Source organism: Bubalus bubalis, chromosome 4 (genome assembly GCF_019923935.1).
Source record: "Bubalus bubalis isolate 160015118507 breed Murrah chromosome 4, NDDB_SH_1, whole genome shotgun sequence".
NCBI classification, from domain to species: domain Eukaryota; kingdom Metazoa; phylum Chordata; class Mammalia; order Artiodactyla; family Bovidae; genus Bubalus; species Bubalus bubalis.
Genome location: NC_059160.1, coordinates 83879576 through 83906588, shown reverse-complemented (window position 1 = coordinate 83906588; position 27013 = coordinate 83879576). Strand labels below are relative to the sequence as shown.

The 27013-nt window shown below is 38.0% G+C and overlaps 1 protein-coding gene across 8 annotated transcripts in view; it reads right to left on the bottom strand.

The window, feature by feature from the left end:
- The window catches only part of TMEM117 (transmembrane protein 117), a 649146-nt gene that overhangs the window by 350372 nt on the left and 271761 nt on the right, over positions 1–27013 (bottom strand). The gene's annotated exons all lie outside the window — the stretch shown is intronic.

The window sequence follows — 27013 nt, the reverse complement described above, 5'->3', positions numbered from 1 at the left end:
TTACTGAGAGAAAAGGGACTGCACAAGATCCCTAAGTTACTTCTTTGTATGCAGGCCACTTTATACCTAAACTGGTTAGATGGAAGTAAATATATCTTTTTTAGATCTATAGATAAATTTGGGGAGTTTCATGAATAAACAATTCTACATAGCCAATCCCTTATCTGGGAAATATAAATTTCCTTTGGCAAATATAAATCCTACATGTTTTGCTGTGTTTTCTTCTCAATACTAATGGAGGATGGTCTGAGTTTATCCTCTAGGAAATAATTTTTCACTCTTATATCTCCCCTTAGGCTTTTTCTTCTCTTGGCTGAATAATTATTCTTCTACCTATTTTCCATGGTTCTAATTTTCTAAGCTTTTAATTATCTTTATTGGTTTCCTGAGCATCCTCTGCCAATCCCTTCAAGCCCACTTCAGAGTGATCTAAAAACAGGAGCCACAGTGAACATGTACAGATCACTGTACTGTGCTTGGAGGAAATTCACCAGTTACACAGGCCACTTTTCCCTGGGCCATCACAATCTCCTCTTAATACAGACATTGCAGTTACTCTTACTGTTATCAATGGGGAATAGGGCATAAAAAGATTAAAGCTACTGGAGACTCAGACTGGTAAGTAGACAGATACATGGGCAGGATCAGGAGTTCAGAGGTGTCAGCCTCTGTCAGAGAGGAGAGAGAAGGGACATGAGGCAGGGATGGGAAGCCTGACTCAGGAGGCTTGTGTGCCTTCAGTTCAATAAAGTCGCTCAGTCCTGTCTGACTCTTTGCAATCCCATGGTCCCATGGACTGTAGCATGCCAGGCTTCCCTGTCTATGACCAACTCCCAGAGCCTGCTCAAACTCATGTCCATTGAGTGGGTGATGCCATCCAACCATCTCATCCTCTGTCGTCCCCTTCTCCTCCTGCCATCAATCTTTCCCAGCATCAGGATCGACAGGTTTGATCTCCTTGCAATCCAAGGGACTCTCAAGGATTTTCTCCAACACCACAGTTCAAAAGCATCAATTCTTTAGCACTCAGCTTTCTTTATAGTCCAATTCTTACATCCATACATGACTACTGGAAAAACCATAGCTTTAACTAGATAGACCTATTGCAGCCGAGGACAGAGAAGCTCTATACAGTCAGCAAAAACAAGACTGGGAGCTGATTGTGGCTCAGATCGTGAACTCCTTATTGTAAAATTCAGACTTAAATTGAAGAAAGTGGGGAAAACCACTAGACCATTCAGATATGACCTAAATCAAATCCCTTACAACTATACAGTGGAAGTGACAAATAGATTCAGGGGATTCCATCTGATAGACAGGGTGCTTAAGTCCTCCCAAGAGGGCTTATGTGTGCCCTGGTGAGGACTTTTGTGTTATTCATTGGGCAATGTATGTTTTGATAGAGTGGAGAATTAGGCTTGTCTTAGGGGTGACTATTCTGGCCACCATATAGTCTGATCTGGAGTCGGTGGGCAAGGTTTGTGCCCAATGATGAGGACTTTCAGTGTTTCTTGAAACACACTAGGTGAGAGGTGATGAGTCCCAAATCAAGGCAAATGCTATAGAAATGGAAGATGTGAATCCACATTCAAGGGCCATGAACGGATAGAGGGAGGAGAACCCATGAAAGAGACTGAGAGCAAGCAGTCAAAGAAGCTGGAAGAGAATGGGAAGAGTGGCACAGAGGCTGCCAAGAAGCTCCAGGACCTGCGCTTGGTGGGTTGCTGTGGTGACCCAAGGGGCTGCTTGTTCTGTGCAGTGGGAGGGGCAAACAAACTGCAGTGGGCTGAGTCAGGAGGACATAGAGATAAAAACTGTCCAGTCTGGGAGTCTTATGGTGATAGTGAGGAAATCGGAGGGAAACTGAAGGCTCAGAGGAGTTTTGCTCTGGGAAAAGTTACAGGTCGAAGAGAAGAAGCAAAATATGAGCAAAGCATCATCATTACATTTTTATGGATGAAAACACATCAGAACTTGGCAATGAGTGAGCCTTAGCTAAAAATAGAATGAATTGGCACTAAACACTGCTACGATATGCTGTATCTAAGCATTAATATGTGCAATAAATCTGAGATGATTAGGATATTTAAATGGAATTTATTTGTCTTGGCATGTATAGATATTTTTATATATTCCAAACTCTAACTAGCACTGCCCATGCAGAAAAAAATGACCAGTGCTACAAATACAAAGAATAAATCTCAGTTCTAACACTCAGTTCAGTTCAGTTCAGTCGCTCAGTCGTGTCTGACTCTTTTCGACCCATGAATCGCAGCATGCCAGGCCTCCCTGTTCATCACCAACTCCTGGAGTTCACCCAAACTTATGTGCATCGAGTCGGTGATGCCATCCAGCCATCTCATCCTCTGTTGTCCCCTTCTCCTCCTGCCCCCATCCCTCCCAGCATCAGGGTCTTTTCCAATGAGTCAACTCTTTGCATGAGGTGGCCAAAGTATTGGAGTTTCAGCCTCAGCATCAGTCCTTCCAATGAACACCCAGGACTGGTCTCCTTTAGGATGGACTGGTTGGATCTCCTTGCAGTTCAACACTACTGGTCACTATATATCATTACTCCATATATTAGCAGGTAATAGGATGCTGCTGCTGCTGCTGCTGCTAAGTCGCTTCAGTCGTGTCTGACTCTGTGTGACCCCAGAGACGGAAGCCCATCAGGCTCCCCCGTTCTTGGGATTCTCCAGGCAAGAACACTGGAGTGGGTTGCCATTTCCTTCTCCAATGAATGAAAGTGAAACATGAAAGGGAAGTCGCTCAGTCGTGTCCGACTCTTAGCGACCCCATAGACTACAGCCTACCAGGCTCCTCCATCCATGGTATTTTCCAGGCAAGAGTACTGGAGTGGGGTGCTGTCGGGGTCCAGCCCCGGCTGATCCAGGGTATTCGAAGGAGAGACGGCTAGGCGACCTATTCAAATGTTAATTAGATATAATAAAGAGGAATAGAATGAGGATAGCTCAGTAGGAAAATTCAGTGGAGAAAAGAAGCTGAGTGGCTTGGTTTACGCGGAAAATCAATATAACCCGTGACACCAGGTTAGCTCTGACCACGGAGGCCGCAGGCGCCCTCTCGAATAGCGGAAGGTGCCCCACCTTAGACACCTTCTCGAGTGGGTCTTAGAAGCCCAGGCAAATAAATGGTCGCAGAGGACATCCACGCTCCAGATGGACACTCAGCTGGAAGTTAAAGGGAAGAATGACATGGGGAGACCAAGCGTTGGTGAGCAAGGCCCATAGCTTTATTTTCAACAGGGGCTTTTATACCCTAAGTTACACATAGAGGACAATAGGGGATGCAAAATCAGCAGTCTTTGATGCTTATCAAAAACCAGGGTTTCTTTCCTGCAGATTTATCGTATACAAATGGTTTAGGTGATTTACATCATCTTCTGGCCAGAGGCCTATTAACATTTTATGACTCTTGACAAGCACTTATCAACAAAGACTTATTTTCTCTAAGAGTAATTATTTTAAAGTTTGGCGCCATCTTCCGAAGATAAGATTACGTTCCTATAGGGTGGATGTGTAATGGGTTTACAAAGGAAAGAATTTACTACCTTAAGGGTCTAAAGTTACTAACACCAAGGCCACTACTTATTTTTTCTACATACCAACTATATTAATTAATGCACATTCAAGGATACAATTCAAGGGATGTGAAAACTTGGCAACAAACATTGGCTCATCAATGAAATCTTTTACTAGTTTTATTCTGACAGTTTCTAACTCTCTGAGAGGCTCTAAGCTATTTGAATATCTTAAGCTTCCCGTGCCTCTGGAGGCTGGGAGACTGTAAACAACCGTATGCATAGCTGTAGGTGTCCGGTTAAACTTGTCAGGCGAGTTAGAGAGCCATCTGAGGGGTTTGGATTTAAACACTCCTAATTGCCCAGGAACTTTATTAATTGGAGCTATAAGTTAACTCTTTGACAGAGAGAGTGAGATGGTGGTGGGGGACAGCCCCCAGTAAAGTCAGAGGTGAGAGCACAAAGCAATAAAGTAGGCAGACTCTGGTTTTTTGGGGGGTAGATGCTCGAGAATATCCGGGGGCACTCCCGAGGCTCGATCCCGCCTTTGCGTATGCCGAGCCCCCTTCCTCATGACCTTTGTCACGAGTGGAATGTCTCTCGCCGGCTCCCGGCAGGGTGCCATTGCCTTCTCCGAATAGAATGCTAGTGATTCCCATCTGGCATGTTTATGAGGTATGAAATAACCCACGTTTTAAGTTTTTAGCTTCAACATTATTTTCAGTACACCATATAATATGAAAGTACCTAGCACTGTGTCTGGCTCATTATAGAGGATAAACGTATTAAGCTAAACTCTGTCGCTATTTTTGGAGTCCTTAGTTGACTCATTGGAAAAGACTCTAATGCTGGGAGGGATTGGGGGCAAGAGGAGAAGGGGACGACCGAGGATGAGATGGCTGGATGGCATCACTGACTCGATGGACGTGAGTCTCAGTGAACTCCGGGAGTTGGTGATGGACAGGGAGGCCTGGCGTGCTTCGATTCATGGGGTCGCAAAGAGTCGGACATGCCTGAGCGACTGATCTGATCTTATGCCTGACTGCTGTGCTCAAAAAGAATCTTTCAAATTTTAATATAGTATTAAACACTTCCTGAAAGCTTCTATAGTCTACATTCCAATGTTCTCCTACAATCTGCAACTTGCATTCCCCTTCATGCAGTGTCATCTCATCTCACGGCCCTTATCTCATGGTCACATACTTCCTTTGCTCCCAATTTGCAACAGTTTCTAGGTTCATTTTAGCTTTTCTACCGATACCAGTTTTTCTTGGTGGGCTTTTTCAAAGTTCTGTTCCATATACATATGGCAAACTGATATTCAGTTTCTTTGTCTCCACCAATAGCATCTGACCCTGAAATTCTGACCTCTAGATTTCAAAACTGTGTTGTATGGAGTTCTAAGCCAGGATTCCACCAAACTCATCTGTCCTTCCAGGCTTCAGCTAGAGTCTCTCTATGTTTATCAGGTTCACCATGTTTTATGGAAAGAGAGTTTACTACTAGTTTGGAAAAAAAAAATCAAAATCAAATGCTTTTTAAATTTTTAAACATCCTATTATGTCATTGTTTTTCACAAACCTAAGTAATGACAAATAATTAAACAAATACCCCAGTACGTATACCATAAAAGAAAAGTATTCATGTTCCCATTTCAAATTTGGATGAAAAAGTACAGTGCTAATAGTAATCTCTTAAACCAAGTTCACTGTGAACTATAATAACATTTAGGTTAATAAAAGCAAAATATCACTGAGATCTGCACAGGACAATGGTAAAAACAGATATAGTCATCAGGCACAAATCTATTTAAGTATTTTGTGCTGGAAAGTCCTAAAAAATAAGAAGGAAAGAAAAATGCTGATACCAAGACAAGACATTTTGTTAAAGGATAATTAGTTGCTGCTGCACTTACAATCTCCTTTAAAAAGGGCAGGTAATTTCAGGTTTCCTTTTCTGTCTTTTTAAAATATATAGCCTGAAGTTGGCTTTGCCTATAACCAAATAACAAAAGATTTCTAGGCAGATGGACCAGAAACAAAATAAAGCAAATTAACACATCATGAGACCACTCTGATCCCTGAACAGTAGAAACACACATAAGATGATGGGCTGGCCCTTTGCCAGCCACACCTGAGGCAGGAAAGGCCTGGGATAAGATGAGATCAAGGAATGACACAGGGAATCACTAAGAGGAAGCAAGAAAAGAAGAGCTTATCTATTCCATGGCTAATTTAAAAGTAATATTTCTCAAACCCATGCTCTATATTATTTGAGGAAACTGAGCAAGACCCATCCCTTCCAGAAATGTTAAGAGCGAAACTAGAATAGCTAACCAGAAATACTGGATGTCACCAAGTAGCCAATCTGGCTATTTCTCAAGAGACCGAGAGACTGATGATAGTATACGGTCTGGCCCCCAGCCTCCAAACTCAACAACCTGATTTTGGCAGCAGTCTAAGAAAGGCACCATCCCAAAGGGGTTATTATATATTATAATATATTAATAATACAGAGAATGCTAATGTCCATATCTCAAAAGGGAAATATAAATATCACAAGGACCAAAGTCCTCATATTTGTTCAACTAGTGTATTCTTTCCCAATCAGCAGACACATCTGGGAAACAAAATTATGACCAGAAACCTGTATAGTTAACATGAACTCAAGCAACATCAGTTAGATAATTCAGTTCTTTAGTAATAAAAAACAAAAGTACCTGCTGCTTCTGTCTTCAAAGGAGACATGCTCTGGGCAATGAAAAAGGGTTATCACTGACACCCTCTCTCCTGGACAAGGTCAGGCACATCATTCCAACAGTGACTTCAACTACTATAAGTCTTATGTGGGGGTAGGGTCATTGTCTTCTTGTCCATCACTATGTCCTGTGTCTGGTGTCTGGTAGGCATTCAATCTAGATTTGTGGGCTGAATGAACTCAACTCACCTTTTTCTATGTTTGCAAGGCTAGCCAATTAACATTATATTTTCAAATACATTAATATTCAATCAGGTTATTGTAGAACTTGCTGACCCAGGAAAATTTTATTCTAAAGATGATTTTATCCATATCTTCTCTTATCTATTAAATATGAAATCTCAGGAGGGATAGCTTATATTCTTTATTTCAAAATTCATTATGGATGCATATCTGAACTGTCCCCAAGCATCATAAACACTCACTTTGACCTATTCCAGATTATTTCTTGTTTACATAATTCCAGTATGGCTACTAGTGAAGATCTAGAAGCCATCTTTGAGTCAGGGGAATTAACACTTACACTGGAATTAAGCAGGAACTGTGGGATTGAGTCTTTTCTTCTCTCTTTCCTCGTCATCCCCAGTGCTGCTTTTATTCAACTTTCCTTTGAATCTAAGAGCCCATTTTAAATTCTCATTTCTACTCCTGTACTGACATATACTCACTATTCAACCTCGATTCCACTCTATTTCTAATAAATAATTTCTATCTCTCATCTCATGTTTCTACTTATTTCCATGTTGTCCCATCAAATTTCTATCTATAAATCACTCATCCCCTCATTCAAAAGCATCTTCGATGCAAATTTTATGCAAGATGACTTCCCAGTCCTCATCATTGGATGAGTTTGTTTATTTTTTTCTCAATGGTGTTGCCAAGGAATTGTCTGACTTGAAGATTCCATATACAAAATGCCAGAAAAATATTAAACTGAATAAAGCAAATAAATATATTGATGCTTCAGGATCGGATTCTCACTAAAAGGCTGGTATGTGATTGTGTAATATTTGTTTTAGTGGGATAGGTATGTATCTAATAGGCAAATGATGTTCCTTTACACCGCTTACCACATTGCAGATGCAGAAACAACAAGCTATAGTGATGGAGTGAATCCAATGCCTGACGTCAACACCTGAATAATGTATTTTTTTCTTATCATCCTCCACCAAAAAAAAGCTGATCATCATGGCAATAACATAACTAGTTAATTAACTAATCTTGGTGATATCATACAACTAATATAAAAATGTGATGGTATATAAATATTAAACAATGTCATATATTCTCAAGCAAATAATACTTGTTGTTTACAAATGAGTTACTGTCTAAAAGAATCTCTGACACAGTAGGAATTTTGAAATTTTAATTCCTTCTCAAAGCTTTTCTCTTCAATTGAGTATATACTATATACATAAACTTACACATGTGTGTACTTTATTTCTCTAATTTCTTCTGTTCATTAATTGCTAATTAGTGAATTTTGAGAAAATTCAAAGCTTAAAATGGATGCCCACAGGATGAATTTTCTTAGTAATAATGGAATTCTTGATGTATCTTCATAACACGAATGGGAAGAATTAAATATCGAACAAGAAAGAAAAAAAATCTAAAATGGATGTTCCTATTGATTCAATTATGCTCTTTCATCAACCATCTGATCTTGCTCCTTCTGCTAGAGATGTCAAAGATAATTTTTAATACTTTTTACTAATGTATTTCCTTCATCACTCTTCTAGGGCTTTCTATATAATCAGCAAGCTGGCCAAAATAAAAATTTAGAAACCATTACTATTAATAAATGCAGGCTCCTGGGTAAAGTGTCAAAACATTTCCAAAGGGCCAGATTTTAACCTCCTATTCATTCCACTTACTTCTGTCCAATTACTAAATGCATGCCGTTCTAACTGAGGTGCACATTTTTAAAGTTTGACATTGACATGGACCACACAGCGATCACAACTGGGCAGAGGCCCATGACTTACTATGATTTATAGTCTGTCATTGAAGCTAATGCACAGTGAATGGTTCAAAACCCTCTTTCCTTTCTCCAGCCCTTTAAATGGAATCAAACACAGGCACAATATTAATTTTAAACTTAACTTACTCTAATTGAATGGCAATGCTTTATTACAGTCATGTATCAAACAAGGACCATAATATATCATAAATGCCATAGAGCTAAAGCAGATCCTTTTGCACTTTGCTTTTCATTCTCCTTATTTTTTTTTAATCCACAGCACTTGAAATACCACCATTAGTATATTAATTAGTAAATTAGCATTACTAAATTATCCCTATACTAAAGACAGCATTCTTAATGATATGCAAACCACTTCACACATCTTCAAACAGATATCACAGAAACCCATAGCTAAAGGAATCTTAAGTGGTCATCCAGTCTGTAAGCCCTCTTTCAACAAGAATGCATTTTCTCACATGTATTCCACATCTCTGTCCCTTAGACGGTTTTGTCTCTTAGTGGCATCCAATATTGGCTTCCCTGGTGGTGCAGATGGTAAACAATCCACCTGTAATGCAGGAAACCTGGGTTCAACCCTGGGCCAGGAAGATTCCCTGGAGAAGGGAATGGCTACCCAGTCCAGTATTCTTGCCTAGAGAATTCCATGGACAGAGGAGCCTGGTGGGCTATATAGTCCATGGGGTTGCAAAGAGTTGGACACTACTGAGTGACTCACACACACACACAGACAACATCCAATATAAAGTAATGAGTTGATTATATTTCCTTTTTCAAACATTTGAGTAAAAAAAAAAACATATAGCATGAGGTCTACCCTCTTTTTTTTTAATTTTATTTTATTTTTAAACTTTACATAATTGTATTAGTTTTGCCAAATATCAAAATGAATCCGCCACAGGTATACATGTGAACAATTTGTTAAGAGGAGATCTACCCTCTTAACAAATTGTTCACTGTATAATACAGTATTCTTAACTATAAGCACAATGTTGTACAGATCTCTACAATATTTTCATCTTGCATAACTGAAACTTTACACTCATTGAACACCAATTACTATTCCCCCTCTACCTACCCCTAGTCTCTAGTAATCACCACTTTACTTTCTGCTTTGACTACTTTATGTATCTCACATAGTTGGAGTCATATAGTACTTTTTCCTTCTGTGACTAGCTTATTTCACATGGCATAATTCCTTCAAGATTCATCCATACTGCTGCATATGATAGGATTTCATTTTTTAAGGCTAAATAGTATTCCAGTGTGTGTGTGTGTGTGTGTGTGTGTGTGTGTGTGTACTGTCAATGTCAAACTCTCTGAGACCCCATGGACTGAAGTCTGCCAGCTTCCTCCCTCCATGTGATTTCCCAGGCAAGAATACTGGAGTGGGTTGCCATTTCCTTCTCCAGGGGATTTTCCCAACCCAGGGACTGAATCTGCATCTCCTGCTTGGCAGGCAGATCCTTTTACCACTGAGCCACCAGAAAAGCACAGTGTGTGTGCATGTGGTGGTGGTGGGGGGGTGGCAGTGCATGTATGGCTGTGTATTTCACATTTTCTTTACCCATGCATCTACCAATGGACATTAATATTATGTTCACATTTTAGCTACTGTGAAAAATGCTACAATGAATATGAGAAAACAAATCTCTTCCAGATCCTGATTTCGATTCTTTTGGCTATATATCCAGAAGCAGAAATGTTGAAACATATGATAAGTTGTATTTTTAATTTTTTTGAGAAGCCTCCATACTGTTTTCATAGTGACTCCAGCATTTCACATTCCACAAGCTCGCACATCCTCACCAACACTCGTTTTTTACTTTTTGATAATAGTTGTCCTCATTGTGACGAGGCGACATCTCACTATGAGGTGACATCTCACTATGGTCTTACAGAATAGAATTGTCATAAAAACAGATATAGAGATCAAATGAAACATCTAGAGAAATGAAAATAAATGAAACATATAGAGAATAGAGAGCCCAGAAATAAATCTACACATATATGGTCAACTGATCTTCAACAAGGTCACAATGGGGAAAGGATAGTCTCTTCAACAGGTGGTGCAGGTAAAACTGGATTTCTACACGCAAAAAAAAAAAAAGAAAAGAAAGAAAGAAAAATACACATCATATACAAAAATCAACTCAAAAGAGATTAAAACTGAAACTTAACACCTGAAACTGTAAAAATCCTAGAAGAAAACAGGCAAAAATCTTCATGACATAGATCTTGGCAATAGTATCTTGGATATGACACAAAAGCACAGGCAACAAAAGCAAAAATAGACAAGTGAGACTACATCAAACTAAAAAGCTTCTGCACGATAAAGGAAACAATCAGCAGAGTGAAAAGGCACCTAAGGAATGGGGGAAAAATTCACAAACCAAGGCAGTGGGAATTTGCTGTATGACTCAGAAAGCTTAAACCAGGGCTCTGTGACAAGCAAGAGAGGTGGTGTTGGGTAGGAGGTGGGAAGGAAGTTCAAGAGGAAGGGCACGTATGTATACCTATGGCTGACTCATGCTGATGTGTGGCAGAAACCAACACAATACTGTAAAGCAATTATCCTTCAATTAAAAACGAATACATTTTTTAAAAATTCAGAAACCATATATCTGATGAGAAGTTAATATCCAAAACACATAAGCAACTCTTACAGTAAAACAGAATAAAACTTAAAGGGCAAACGCTATGATGCTAATCATTTATTAACATATAAAGTGCATCACATCAGTATGTTGTATACCTTAAACTTATCTAATAGTAAATATCAACTATATCTCAATAAAGCTGGAGGGAAAAAATGGGCAAAAGACATGAACAGATGTTTCTCTGAAAAAGACATAAAAATAGTAAATAGTAAATAAAAACAAATGTTCAATATCACTAATCATCAAAAAAACGACATGTTTAAAAGATCATATTCATGAAAAAAATGATGATGGGGTTGATTTATAACTCCCCTGAAAAAAAGGAACTTCCTATAGTTGAGCTGAAAAATCAGAAATGATTTTTATAAATATCTGTCTGACTTTCACTGCAAATATCAGAATTGGCCTAAAATGAAACTGTGAGGTCTATGCTGACACCCTCTATTTCCCTTGAAAAGTATCCTGGTCTCAGAATTGAAAGAGACACGTGTACCCCAATGTTCATCGCAGCACTGTTTTCAATAGCCAGGACATGGAAGCAACCTAGATGTCCATCAGCAGATGAATGGATAAGAAAGCTGTGGTACATATACACAATGGAATATTACTCAGCCATTAAAAACAATGCATTTGAATCAGTCCTAATGAGGTGGATGAAACTGGAGCCTATTATACAGAGTGAAGTAAGTCAGAAAGAAAAACACAGTATACTAAAGCATATATATGGAATTTAGAAAGATGGTAACCATGACCCTATATGTGAGACACCAAAAGATACACACATGTAAAGAACAGTCTTTTGGACTCTGTGGGAGAAGGTGAGGGTGGGATGATTTGAGAGAATAGCATTGAAACTTATATATTATCATATGTGAAGTGGATCACCAGTCCAGGTTCGATGCATGAGACAGTGCTCAGGGCTGGTGCACTGGGATGAGCCTGGGGGATGGGATGGGGAGGGAGGTGGGACAGGGTTCTGGATGGGGAACACATGTGTGCCCGTGGCTGATTCATGTCAATGTTTGGAAAAACCACTACAATATTGTAAAGTAATTAGCATCCAATTAAAATAAATTAATTAATTTAAAAAAGAGAAAAGTATCTTGGTCTCTATGACTCATATTAATTGTGAGAATTGAATGTTATATGTAAAAACACTTGATAAACTTAATAAAAGCTATATAATTACAGGATTTACAATAAAAATGGGATTGATCAAAGTGGTAACAATTAGAATACTAAAATGATAAAAGAATTTCCTGGCTTGATACTTTAGGGCACTGGGAATAATTAATTTAATTTGAATAATATGAGAAAATCTGTTGTTATTCTTCCTTCAGAAAAAGCAATTTAGCCTAATCCAGCTCGAAGCCATACCAGCATTTTTGTAGATCCAGAATGTTATCATGCTCACCTTGAACTTTCATAGGCTCTCCCTCTCTCTGGAACACTTGTCCTCTCTTCTTACCCCATTACAATCTAACTTCTAATCATCTTTCAGATTACAACTTGTAAATGTCATTGCTTCAGTGGAACTTGCCTGCCCCCAACCCTTCTTCACACTAGGTCAGGTCAATTTATCATCCCAGACCTTCAAACACCCTTACTCTTTTTTGCAGCACCTGAAAATATCATAATTACAAAGTTACTTTGTTGTAATAAATGCTCCATGTGCACAGGATTTTGTTGTTTTAGTTGCTCAGTCATGTCCAACTCTTTTGTGACCCCTTGGGCAGTAGCCCTCCAGCCTCCTCTGTCCATGGAAATTTCCAGGCAAGAATACTGGAGTGGGTTGCCATTTTTTTTGTCCAGGGGATCTCCCCAACCCGGAGATCAAACCTGAGCCTCCCACATTGGGCAGGTGAATTCTTTACCACTGAGCCACCTGGGAAGCACACAGAGGTAATATCTGTCTTATTCTGTCCATGTCTGTCCCCTGGCACAGCGTTCAAGCTCAGCAACTATTCATAGAAAAAAAAAAAGTAACCAATACTCAGTCTCTCAGTCTCTATGGGGATAGTGCTGAAGTTCTTCCACACAGCTTGAGTTCTCTGGTTCTCTATTTTGTCTGCCTACTTTTTAATGATTTCAGTATTTTTTGTTCCTATGAGCTGGCTTCCACAATGGCTATTCCTTTGGCAATACCACACTCTTAAGTGTGGGGTGGAAGGTGATGCGATTTCAATGCCTTTGGGTGTTCCCTAGGTGCTGATAAAGTAATATCATCTACATAATCCAGAATTAAAGTACATCCTCCTCCACCTCCTAGATGAGTTGATTTCATCACAAGTCACTCAGGAAAACCTCCAGTTCTAGGTTTCATGCCCTGCCTGGTACTTGGGCCACAGTGCTGAGCTCAGTTGCTCACTGGTTCACTCTGAGACAGTAACATCTTTTTTAAAATTAATTTTCTCCCTCTCCCACAGAGTCCAAAAGACTGTTCTATACATCTGTGTCTCTTTTGCTGTCTTGCGTACAGAGGGAGAGGGTGGGTTGATTTGGGAGAATGGCATTGAAACATGTATAATATCATATATGAAACGAATCACCAGTCCAGGTTCGATGCATGATACAGGATGCTTGGGGCTGGTGCACTGGGATGACCCAGAGGGATGGTACAGGGAGGGAGGTGGGTGGGGGTTTGGGATGGGGAACACGTGTATACCTGTGGCGGATTCAAGTTGATGTATGGCAAAACCAATACAATATTGTAAAGTAATTAACCTCCAATTAAAGTAAATAAATTTAAAAAATAAAAAAGAGAAAAAGTGCAATCCAATATACAGTAGGTACAGATTTTTTCAAATATTGTTTGATTCTGCTTATATGAGGTACCTAGAACAGACAAATTTGTAGAGTCAGAAAGTACACTGGTAGATGTCAGAGATGAGGGAATAGGATGGGGAGGAGAAATGGCGAGCTGGTGTTTAATGGGGACAGTTTCAGTTTAGGAAGGTAAAAAATTCGGGAGATGGACGATGGTGAGAGTTGCACAACAATGTTACTGTACTTAGTGCCACTGAACTTGAACTGCACAGTTAAATATGGTTAAAATAGTATGTTTTATATTATGTGACTTTTAACACAATAAAAAAAAAACTTTAAAGAAAAAAAACAAAAAATAATAAAATAAAAGTTAAATAAACTCCATTTACACATATGAGAGACTGATTATGATACAATAATGTGTGAAACAGGACTAAAAGGATTCTGATCATATCTTCCATTGGTAAAAATATTTTAAGCATGCTCAATATATTTTGGTTATCTGTTTGAAATTATATAATACTTTGATTAGTAAATATAATGTGAAATAGACATACAAATGAAATAAAGATAAATAGAAGTTGTAAAAAAATAAAATAAAATAAATAAAATTAATTTTCATTGGATTATAGTTGCTCTACAATGTCGTGTTAGTTTCTACTATACAGCAAAGTGAATCAGCTTTATGTATACATATATCCCCTCTTTTTTGGATTTCCTTCCCATTTAGGTCACCACACAGCACTGATTAGAGTTCCCTGAGCTCTACAGTAGGTTGAAACAGCAACATTTTGATAGAAGATGTGATTGAGAAATATACTTTCAGAAATTCTATGATTTTATCAGTATGTGAAGAATCCAGAATGCAATAACAGCCTACACAAAGTTGAGCACTTAATCCCACACACTGTGATATGAGAATGACTTATTACTATACTCAGCTTTGGGCCGTTTTATTATAAAGAGAGGTAGCTGACGTGTATCAGATACTTCACTGTGATCAGCCCAACCATTATCTGCTACTAGCGAATCATGCTAATTCATATTCCAAGATGAGTCAACTAAGCTCAGTATTTCCTGTCACTTGGGGCGGTTATATTTGCCCCCTCATCAGTTCTACACATCTTATGGCTTATAATTAATCTTCTCAGACCCCATCTTTGTTGCCAGAAAATGTGGGCGTAGCATTTGCAAGGCTCAGCTAACATATCCAAATAGATGGTTACAGCATAGCATGAATAAAAACTGATGACTGGACTACATTTATCAGAACTTTTTACAGGCTAGCAGAGAGGGGAAAACAGGGTACTATGCAATGTTCAATTGTTTCCGGTTTTTCTACTCAAGCTTCTCTTGGGTAAATATAATATGACTGCTGTCCTTCCCAAAGCCTTGAATTTTGAAAAGAATACAAAGTTGATTGTATGCTGCCCTCTTTTGTGCCACCTGACTCTGCAATGCTGAGAACAGAAATCTTTTCCTTTCTGACCTTAACATCAATCAGTGGACATTGTCAATCGTGACATTTTATTGTCCCTTCCTTAGTGGCATGCTGTAAATAGAAACATTATTGTTATAAATTGTTCTTTGAAGTTTGACATTGTACAAATTGCACTGTGTACTCTATTTTATTAAATGGTGAAACTCAGCAGGCTTTCTATGAGGAGGCCAACCTGTGATACTCTGTCCTCCTAAGAAATGAGGACCGTTGGCAGGCTAGGCAAAAGGTCTCATCATAACCATTCTGTCAGCAAATAAGTCATAAAATCTTTTCTTAGAATACATGTCAAAGCATTTATCCTGATCTTTAATACATGGTGTACCATAGAGAGGCAATACACTATATCTCAGCATGGGTTGGTGCCTGCACACAGCAAAGAATCAACACATAATTGCAGTATCAAAAATCAGTGGTGGTGATGGTGGTAGTTTAGTCTCTTAAGTCGTGTCTGACTCTTGTGACCCCATAGACTGTAGCCCACCAGGCTCCTAAGTCCATGGGATTTTCCAGGCAAGAATACTGGAGTGGGTTGTTATTTCCTCTACCAGGGGATCTTCCTGACCCAGGGACTGAACCTGGGTCTCCTGCTTTGCAGGTGAATTATTTACTTCCGAGCTAAGAGTACACACACAAAAAAAGGCAACAGGATGGAAGTAAAGATGGAATCAGGCATTTTACTCTATTTAAAAGGATGTTTAAATAAATCACAAATATCTGAATATATGCCATATTTAAGGCACCAGGAAAGATGTATGGAATACAAAGAATGATAAGACTGTCTTTATAGAGCTTATGGTCTAGCTGGATAAGTATCGGATAAACACATGAAACAGTAAGAAAGAAAGAAAGAAAGAAAGTACATGACAAATGACTGCTAGTCACAATATATGTTTTGGACAAGAGTTTGCAAACTATGGCTCCTTTATATAAATTATTCTTATAAATTATTTGTATGTGATTTTATTGGAACATAGCCATGCTCACTTTAAAAAATACTATCTATAACTGCTTTTGTGCTACAATAGCAGAATTGAGTAGTTGCAACAGAGGCGTTATGGCCCACCAAACCTACCACATTTACTGCCTTTACTGAACAAGTCTGTCAACCCCTACTCTTCTAGATTGCTTTGCACTGGCCAGGTAAAGAAGGGTTCAAAGTATGGGCAGAAGCCAGTGAAGGAAGGAATGAGGGAGGAATACTCTGAGCTGAGGGAACCAAACAAACAGAAGTACAGAGGTGGGCATCTATGGGTTGAAGTGATAGAGAGACCCACCTGGCAGCAGGGCGATTGTCTGAAGAAGTGGTGACCATGTGGAAATCGCAGTTTTGAGTTGGGTACAAGAATAACAAAGCGCCTAAATGCCAAGTGAAGAAATGAGGACTTTCTCTTCATAGTCAGTAGAAAGGAGCTTTACTATGATAGTTATTGTCAGGTGTTTTGCTTTGTTTTAGCAGATAAGTAAATCAAATGAAAGACATAGTCAAGAATGTATTACCATTTTTTTTTATCTCAGTAAAGCAGTCATTTTATTTCATATAACTAGATAAGTTTACTGCGGAGAAAGGAAAACCATCAGCTTTTTACACCATTTCTATAAATCTATCCTTCCTTTTCATTCATTTCAAAGAAAATTTAACATTGTTATTTATAGTTTCTTACCCAGAACATACTTGGGTTCCTTACACCTGTGATCCATATTCTCTTCATGTTTATTACTTGAAGAATCAAAGCCCTGAGCAGCAACAGAGATAAAGAATGATCTTTGGCCCCATCCTTTTTGATTTACAGGGTGTATGGTGGTGTCATTTTGATATGCCCAAAGACAACACCATACAAAGACAGTACAGAAAGTGCAGTCCTCCAAAGAGGCAAATACACCAGGGCCAGCTCCCAGGGAAATGGTATTTGATACTTGTGCTCCTGGCCATCAGCCATTTGAGTCTAGTGCCGGGGCTACAGGTCAGCCTAGGGAAAGTTTTAACAAGTCTGTTGAAGTATCCACTGACTCTTGAGTGGTGGCCAATTACTATTTATGGCTATCAGGCCTCTCTGAAACGTACATGTACATGTACATTCAGAGGTAAAAACTCATGATGGATGCAATCCCAGGATCCAAATAAGAAAGACCTCCAAATCTGTGCGTTACCCATGAACAAAATCCACCTCTCAAGTGTCACCCAGCAATAGCTAAATCAGACATCACAGTATATCTCTAAAGTTACATGGAGATTTCAGGTCTGCTTCCAATCGAATGATGCTCTAGAGAGTGTGCTGGAACCTGATTGAACTCAACTAACCTAGTTTCATGGAGAATTTTCAAGTTACACAAGTATGAAAGGAAATATGTTATAACGAAAAATGCACAGGCTCTGCAATTGGAAGAACTGAATTTAATTTTACTCATTGAGCTCTTTTGAGCCAATCACTTAATTTTCCTGAATGTAATCTTTTTTTCCTACCTGCACAATGACATCTCACAATATTATTGGGGGGGGAAGTCAAATGGAAATTATTTGTTAAACTGCATAGCAAACTTCATAATAATTTATGAAGTTTAATAATTTATAAATATTTATTACCACTTCACATTTTATACAAGCAGTTTCTAAAGTAGTTTCCAGGGGGCCCCTTATCATTATTTGTATTCCATATATCTTTCCTGATACCTTAAACATTGCATGTATTCATCCCACAGACAGCAACTACTGAATGCAATTTTCAGAAGTTCTGCTAATATTAGACGGTAACAGAGAAGCAAAAGTCTCAGAGAAGTTATCCCATATAAGGTTTCCTTTGTTGTTCAGTTTCTAAGTCATGTCCGACTCTTTCCAACGCCATGGACTGCAGCATGCCAGGCTTCCCTATCCTCCACTATCTCCTGGAGTTTGCTCAAACTGATGTCCATTGAGTTGGTGATGCTATCTAACCACCTCATCCTCTGCTGCCCTCTTCTCCTTTTGCCTTCAGTCCTTCTCAGCATCAGGGTCTTTTTCAATGAGTTGGTTCTTCACATCATGTGGCCATAGTATTGGACCTTCAGCTTCAGCATCAGTTCTTCCAGTGAGTATTCAGGGTTGATTTCCTGTAGGATTGACTGGTTTGATCTCCTTGCTGTCCAAGGGACTCTCAAGAGTCTTCTCCAGCACCACAATTCAAAGGCACCAAATCTTTGGCGCTCAGCCTTCTTTATGGTTCAACTCTCACTTCTATATATGACTACTGGAAAAACCATAGTTTTGACTATAGGGACTTTTGTCAGCAAAGTGACGTCTCTGTTTCTTAATATGCTGTTTAGGTTTGTCATAGCTTTCCTTCCAAGGAGTATGCATCTTTCAATTTCATGGCTGCAGTAATAGTCCTCAGTGATTTTGGAGTCCAAGAAAACAAAACCTGTCACTTCTTCCACTTTTTCCCCTTCTATTTGCCATGAAGTGATGGTACGAGATGCCATGGTCTTAGTTTTTAAATGCTGAGTTTTAAGCCAGCTTTTTCACTTTCCTCTTTCTCTCCCATCAAGACACTCCTGAATTTCTCTTCACCTTCTGCCATTAGAGTAATATCATTTGCATATCTGAGGTTGTTGTTATTTCTCCTGGCAATCTTGATTCCAGCTTATCCTTACTTCTCAGAAACTGGATTTAAGATGGACTCTCATTCCACCTGGAAACATTGGTTTAAATGTCTGATGATACCAGCAAAGTAGAGTTCTCTTTTATATAGAAAGCAACAGCATGGACAATATATTTAGCATGTAATTCAACACAGTCACTGTTATGCTACTTTAAACACACAAAGTCAATGAGCAAATTAGATTTAGCATGGGGGCCTGCGGTACAGTGAGGAGCTCGGAAAAGAAAAGGCATTTGGGAATTCAAGTCATCACATTAAGTAGGAAAGATGAAGTGAATAATTATCTTCAGATAGTGACCTTTTCTCATAAGGATGAAGAAAAGAATGAAAAACCCCTATCAGGGAAAGCTCATACTTCAAGGAATAGATTCTCCTCTTATATTTGAAATATCACTTTAAAGCACAATTTGGCTTTAAAGTTGCATTTTAAATAGATATAATAATTAACATAATGATGTTTAAGTAGCTTTTATATTGATACAATGTTATCATTGACAATGGCATAATGACATACTACTAGGAAGGGCTTTAAAAATAAAAATGACCTACAGATATGATAGCAATGACCTAAATAATTATCATGATGAACTTTTTAATTCAATGAATATTGGAAGACTTTTCAAAGTACCAAGTATAATATAAATGCTAATTAATTAGCATAAAATAAAAGTGTCAAGCCAAGTTTATTACTCAACTTGTCCCAATAATAGACATTAGAATTAAAAGGCTTTAGGATGAAAGATCAGTCTTAGCTCTGGGTTTAAAAACATAAACATATTTCCAGCTAATATATAATGGAATATATATATGGTTTAGTCTGGTATCTACCTTTCAACAGAATATTTAATCAGAAATGAGCATTATTTTGGTGGAGATCATAATTTTAAATTGGATTTTAATAAAAATCAATAAGAAAAAGACAAATGACCCAATAGAGAGGGGAAAAAATGGACAAAAGACATGACAAGACACAAGATACTTCACAAAAGAAGAAATATGTAAAAGTAATAAAAATATAAAGGTATTCATTCTTATTAGTAATTAGGGAAATGAAAATCAAGACTATAGTGATATCATTTTACACACAATAGATTGGCACAAATTAAGAATTCTGACAATGCCAAGTGCAAGGGAGGATGTAGATTAAATCAAATGTTGCTGGTAATAAATGTGCATATGCATTTTTAAAACAATGTGCCATATGATAAAAACAATTTGGCACTATATAGTAAAGTCATTATTTGGATAAACCATGATCTTCCATGCTTAAACTACTCTTCATTATATGCCACAAAGACATTTTGCAAATGTCAGAAGACACTTACACTAATATTAATAGCAGCACAGTGAAAAATAAGGCAGTAAACAAACTTGCCCAAATGTCCAAAGATAGGATAATGAATAAATAGCTTGTGGTATATTCACACAGTGGAATATTTTACTGCAGAGAAAATGAATGAAAGTGCCAGATACAGTATCAGGGATAGAAAAAAATTAATAAAAAAGTTCAAAGATAAGCAATATTGACAATAGTTGGGTGGGGGTGGGGGGGGAGAGTTATCATACATGAAACTGGTTTTTTTGTTGGTTGAGCCATGGCTTGTGGGATCTTAGTTCCCCAGCCAGAGATAGAACCCAAGCCCTCAGAAGTAAAAGTGCTGAGTCCTAACCACTGGATAGCCAGGGAATTCCCCATAAAACTATTTTAAAATAAAAGCATGGGAATAACAAACACAAAATTCAAAATAATGTCTAAAGGGATCCAGGACACTAGTGTTCTGATTCTTGATGTGGGCAGTGGTGTTCATTATGTCCTTGTGCCATATAACATACCCGCATGTTACATGCATTATTTTGTATTTGTAAATTGGTATATTTAAAACTCTTTAAAGATTTACATGTAACACCATGTTACATAATTATCATTTCATTGTTGTCCGACTCTTTGTGACCCCATGTACTGCATGCCAGGAAGCACTCCAGGCTTCCCTGTCCTTCACCATCTCCCAGAGCTTGCTCAAACTCATGTCTATTGAGTCAGTGACAGACAGATTAACTTTAAAATAGAAATCCTATGGAAAACAGTAGCTATAGAACCTATAAAAAATATTTCCTTCATACACACTTAGAGATCATGTAAAGTGATCAGAAGTATCAATTATATTTCAGATTTTCCTAGTGAAAAAACTGAATTTAGACTAAGAGACTCTTAAAAATGTTAACTGCTGAGTTCTTTTCTAACTCTTACTCAAATTGCTATCAGAGACACAATAAATAGCATGAATACAGCTTTTATTTTATATCAGTGGAAATAAAGATTAATATGGTTCAATGTCATTCTTAAAGAATTATTCTACTTATTTTACATATAATCAAATAGTCATTTTTTGTCCAAACAATCTTATATTTCAAATATATAGCTTACTATTTCATAAAGAGAAGTTAGTCTTTACTTAGGAAACTTTTTCTCATATCCCTGTTTGTTCTAAAAGGTTTTAATAGTTTCTCAGATTAAGATTTATACAACTCACTCCCTCTCACGGTAATGTTGTCTCTGGTTCCAAAACCTCACTGTTGTACATGTGACTTATTATGTTATGCTGATGTGATTTTATTAATGGAATTGTGAGACACTGTTTCTAATAAGCACAACTTCCAGTAAAGCACCTGCTTGATAGGATTAGAGATTTATTTGTTTACTAACTCCATCAGAAGTTTTGCATTTTGGACTTACCCCAGCCTTGAAAGAAGTCACAAGAGAGTCATTAACTTTAAAAATAATTATAATCAATAATCGTGGAAGCCTCAGATTCAGAACTTAGAAAAGTGTCAACCAGAAGAAAGTCATTCTATAGCAGAAAGCTAAGATTTATATTCCAAGGCCAACTAATTATTGATTCTTTCCAAATCAATTTCTTTATGTATAAATAGATGATTACAGATCACAGAAAATTCTGGGTCTCAGTGAGAACAGTCACAGAGATTTGCATATATTTTTAATACTGCATGGCACAGAGGAACCATAAAAAATGAATTGGAAACAAGAAATGTTAGAACACCATGCATCTAATTAGGATTACATTTAGCTGAGTTAAATCAAACACAAATATGGTTTGTGATTTCACAAATGTATTGTTTTCAAATTTATGGCAATTAATTGCTTCAGGGAGATGACAAACATGACTAAACATGTCTTCAAAACTATGTATTTACTGGGAACCTACTACATGTCATGCAAATGCTAGAGCAATCAAACATGTTATGATTACCCATTCACAATGTTAGCTCATAAAATAATTATGACAAAATCATTATGCCATAAAGTCAAATTTATTAAAAAACTATGTACTTTTTCAGTATACCATTGTAGATCAAAATCAGAAACTAATTTAGAACAGAAGTTGGCAAATTTTTCTGTAAAAAGCCAAAGAGTAAAGATTTTAGGCTTTGTACAGATTGTCCCTGTGGCATCAACTGTGCGTGAGTGGGTGCTAAGTCACTTTAGTCGTGTCTGACTCTTTGCAACCCTATGGACGGTAGCCCACCAGGCTCCTCTGTCTATGGAATTCTCCAGGCAAGAACACTGGAGTGAGTTGCCATGCCCTCCTCCAGAGGATCTTCCCAACCCAGGGATCGAACTCACGTCTCTTCCATCTCCTTTCTCCATTGTCAGGGGGGTTCTTTACCACTAGGCCACCTGGGAAGCCCTACTCCACTATTTCAGCATAAAAGCAACCATACACAATAAAAAATATATAATGGACAATACATAAATGAATGAGCATAGCTATAGTGCAGCAACACTATTTATGGGCACTGAAATTTCATTCTCATAATCTCTACATGTCATGAAATATTATTTTTCTCTTTGTTCAATCATTTAAATATGTGAATACCATTCAAATTATTCAAATTTTCTCCTATAATTCTGTAAATATCTCCTCTGTTTAGTTGGTTGCTAAAAGTTTTGGGGTTAATTAAAAAGAGCATCTTCCAGTTGCTTATTACTAGTGACAGTTCTCAAAGGGCAGGCAGGACTTGCAAAGACAGAGATGGGTTAAGAGTATTTCAGTGAAGAAGGCAAATTTCAGTGACAGTCCACAGCCTGCATGGGTTAGAAGATACATTAGGAATGGAAAAGAGTTTGTCTAGAGCCAAAGATGTCTGGAGCGAACTATGGAAGAATAAGGACAAGGCAAGTGGTGAAGGGCACCGACAGCAGATCAGGGAGTTTGGGTTTCAGAGGTGCTGTAGCATGAAGGTTGAAAGCACAGATTCTGGAGTCAAACTGCTGTCTCCTGGCTCTGACCCTTATTAGCTGGGTGACTCTGGCTTGCTCTGTTTCAGTTTCCACATTGACAAGTGTGGACTATGATAATGCTAAACTTATTAAAGGATAGGGAAGATTAAAAGAGTTAAGACATGTAGCACCTGGTATGGAATACCTATTCAATAAATGTTAACTTTAAAATAAATGTAAAAGCCATTCTTAGCTCATGGGTCATACCAAACTAGGCGGGATTTGATCCATGAGCCATAGTTTACCGAACCTGGCTTAGATATAAAGTTATTCTTTTAGAAAAGTCTTTTTCCAAAAGTTACCAGCTTTTTGCATGACACTGAAAAAAATTTGTCCTTCTCATATGGCTTTAAAAGTTCTAAAATGGTACTTTGGATAGAATTACCAAACCTCAATATTCTTCCAGGAAAAATTCCTTTACTGCATTTAATTTGAATTCATTTTTAAAAGTACCTCTCTGAGGATGATGAATATTGTAATGTCTCCCTTTGGTCTTATAAAATCTGATGTTGAGTTCACCAGATCTGACTTATCCAAAATATCCTGATATATCTTTATACAGTAGAAGTGAAACATGTTGAAGCAAATATATTGTAAATTGAGTCAAAGTGCCTTCCCTGTGGTTCATCCAATCATGCATACATTCTTGAGTTGCCCACTGAGTACATCCTCTGCCACGTATGACCCACCATGGATGAACCAGCTATGTGTGATAAACAGTGTCAAAATGGAATATCCAGCTGAGGAGTCACTTTCCTAGAATGTTAAATAGTCCTTTCATATGTGCTGCATGACATCTATTCTCAGCCGGCTCATCTACTTTAAATTATTTGATACAGTTTTATTAACTGCTGCTGCTGCTGCTGCTGCTGCTAAGTCACTTCAGTCGTGTCCGACTCTGTGCGACCCCATAGATGGCAGCCCACCAGGCTCCCCCATCCCTGGGATTCTCCAGGCAAGAACACTGGAGTGGGTTGCCATTTCCTTCTCCAAAGCATAAAAGTGAAAAGTGAAAGTGAAGTCGCTCAGTCGTGTCCGACTCTTTGCGACCCCATGGAGTGCAGCCTACCAGGCTCCTCCATCCATGGGATTTTCCAGGCAAGAGTACTGGAGTGGGGTGCCATTGCCTTCTCCCTTATTAACTGCTACAAGAAATCAAATAACACATGTATACCTGTGGCGGATTCATTTTGATATATGGCAAAACCAATAAAAAAAAAAGAAATCAAATAATTCTGTGGGATCTTAAATATTTATGGATAGTTGGCGCATCTCTCTGCTCCGGCAAAACATTCCTTGAAGGAAAAAAAGGGGGCTAATAGTATGAAAATGTCTTTTAAACAAATGGTGTTCCATTTATTAAAATTAAACATTTCAAGTAATTACAACATTTCTTTTTTTCTGAGTTTTTGTCAACACAGAAGTTACAGTGATTTAATTCCTACACTTTTCCTTTCTTAATTTTGTCTCTTGATTTTACATTTCTTTTGAATTACTAGCTTTGTCCCTCAAATTTCTTTTGAGTTTGTGTATTATAACAATATATTTCAGTATCAGAAAATTTCTAAAGCTATGTCTATGAGAAGAAAATACTTTCTATGAATAAGAAAATTTAAGATATGTAGCAGGACCTGGAATTGTTAGCAAATTGAATAATAAAATGGTGCTGCTGGAATCATTAGTGTGGTGGGAAGTACTCTGCCAAAATCATGAAGCAGTAACATTTTGCAACTTTTTCAAGGTCACAACTACAAGTGAAATTATCTTAATGTTTCTAAATTGTTCTTAGAAGGTAATCTTCATTTTAAAAAAAATGTTTATAGCAGAGTTTGGCAATTCAGCAGATGATATTTCAAAATGAGAACAAAATCTTCCAGGAGTCATTCTCTTCAAATCAACATAAAGACGCAGTGAATTAACAAAGCTCAGGACTAAAGCATGACACTTATCTGGTCACTTTGGGGGCTAGAAAGTGTATAGTTCAAGCTATTGTTTAACGTTTCTAAGTGATAAATTTAGCTCAGACCATTCCAAAGTAAGCCCCCCAAAAAGTCTTCAGGCAAATACTCTCATATAGGCTATCAACCAAAATGGTTCAAACATTAAATGAAAACAAAACTCTCCAAATTTGGCAAAAGTCAAAGCAGAGTTCTTGACCTGTTTGCAGCAAGTTGTTATACCTGTGGAAATGCCAGCTTCAGAGTAGTTGAGTAAAGAAATAGGTTAGAGGGCGATATAAATGTGACTTATTTAAGCAACTGTTCTAATGAACACTTTCCACTGCCTTCAGCAGGTTAAGAATATTAAAGCTTCATTCCTGCTGAGCATGCCTGGATATTTTCTATTTGTTAACTCCCCAGGAACTTGTTGTAATGTCTCCTGGTGAGTATAAGATGGTGTTATATTCTGTAGTTGCCAGCTGGTAGGAGCAAAAACACCTGGGCAAGGTACTTGCTAAATGGCATATTTCTTCTCCATGGCAGGCACTGCGGGCTGAGAAATCTGCTTCTCAGTGTTAGATTTTTTAAAATACACTGTACCAAGTATCAAACCAATAGTTTACATCCTGTCTTTACCTTCCTTCCTAGAAATGGGTGGTGGATTTTGTTTCTGTTGTTTTTGTCTCTTCCGTTGGGCTAGTGAATCCACAGTCAGTTCTTTCCTTGTAATTATTAAATAATTTTTGTTAGTTTGATTAATATGTGTCTTGGTGTATTTATTCCTCCTTGGGTATATCCTGTATATGACTCTCTGCACTTCCTGAGTATTTTTTTCCCCAAGTCGGGGAAGTTTTCGACTATGATCTCTTCAAATATTTTCTCGGGCCCTTTCCCTCTTTCTTCTTCTTCTGGGACCCCTATAATTCGAATATATAATCGAAATACAATTATTCCCAACATTAATTAACAGAATAAAGGAGGCTCATTTGTCAAAGTAACCTATATGTCACAGACCACAGTAACTCAGAATAGGGTCTTAATTTTCTCAACAACCCACCTTTCTCTGATGCCATTGCCTCATTAGCTTTTAAAGTACCTTTAGCCCCTTACAATATCCATTCCAATTATTTCTTAGAGTGTGCAGAATGTTTCTCACCTGCGTTTTTCATCCAGTGCCTAAGGAAGCACCTGACATCTGCCATTCTCCTCCACTTCCTCCCAGGATAATGTCAGTTCATTTTCATGGTGGTAGTGGCCGTGAGCGTATCTGCTGCTTGCTCTCTGAAGCCCTTTAAAACCTCAAAGGGAACTTTATCACCACTGTCAACACTGCCCCTGGCACTTGGCCAATGCCAGTCCCCTAAGCTGTGACCCTGATGCCATGATGCCAGCACCAACACGGTGGGACCACAGCCCAATTTTGCTGACATAAAGAGAAACACTCTCCCTAATTATCATGCCATACTACCCGACCATGGTTCCACGCATCTTTGCCTTATGCTTCTAATATCTCCTAGATACTCTCATTTAAAAGAGCACTTTTATTTGCCCCCACCCATGGCACATGCCCACAGCTTGCTAAACCAAAAGACACTAAGAGGAGTGAACATCATGTGATGGCCAAGGTCAACTTTCCTCCTTAATAAATTAAACAGTTTGGATTAAGCTCACTGCCTGACTCTACCTTCCCACTGGCATGCCCTTTCCTAGGAGGAGTCCATGCACCCTAAGATGAAGAAAACTATCCCTGTTTTATAAATTATTAAATTTTTTAATAAATTTAAAAATAACAAAATAAGGATTAGAAACAAGATCTGCTATATAATTTGTGAGACCTTGTGCCAAATGAAAATGCAAAAGCTCTGTGTTTGAAAAATACTACAAATTTCAAGATAGAGACAGCAGAGAATTAAACCAAGGGCAGAGTCCTCTTTA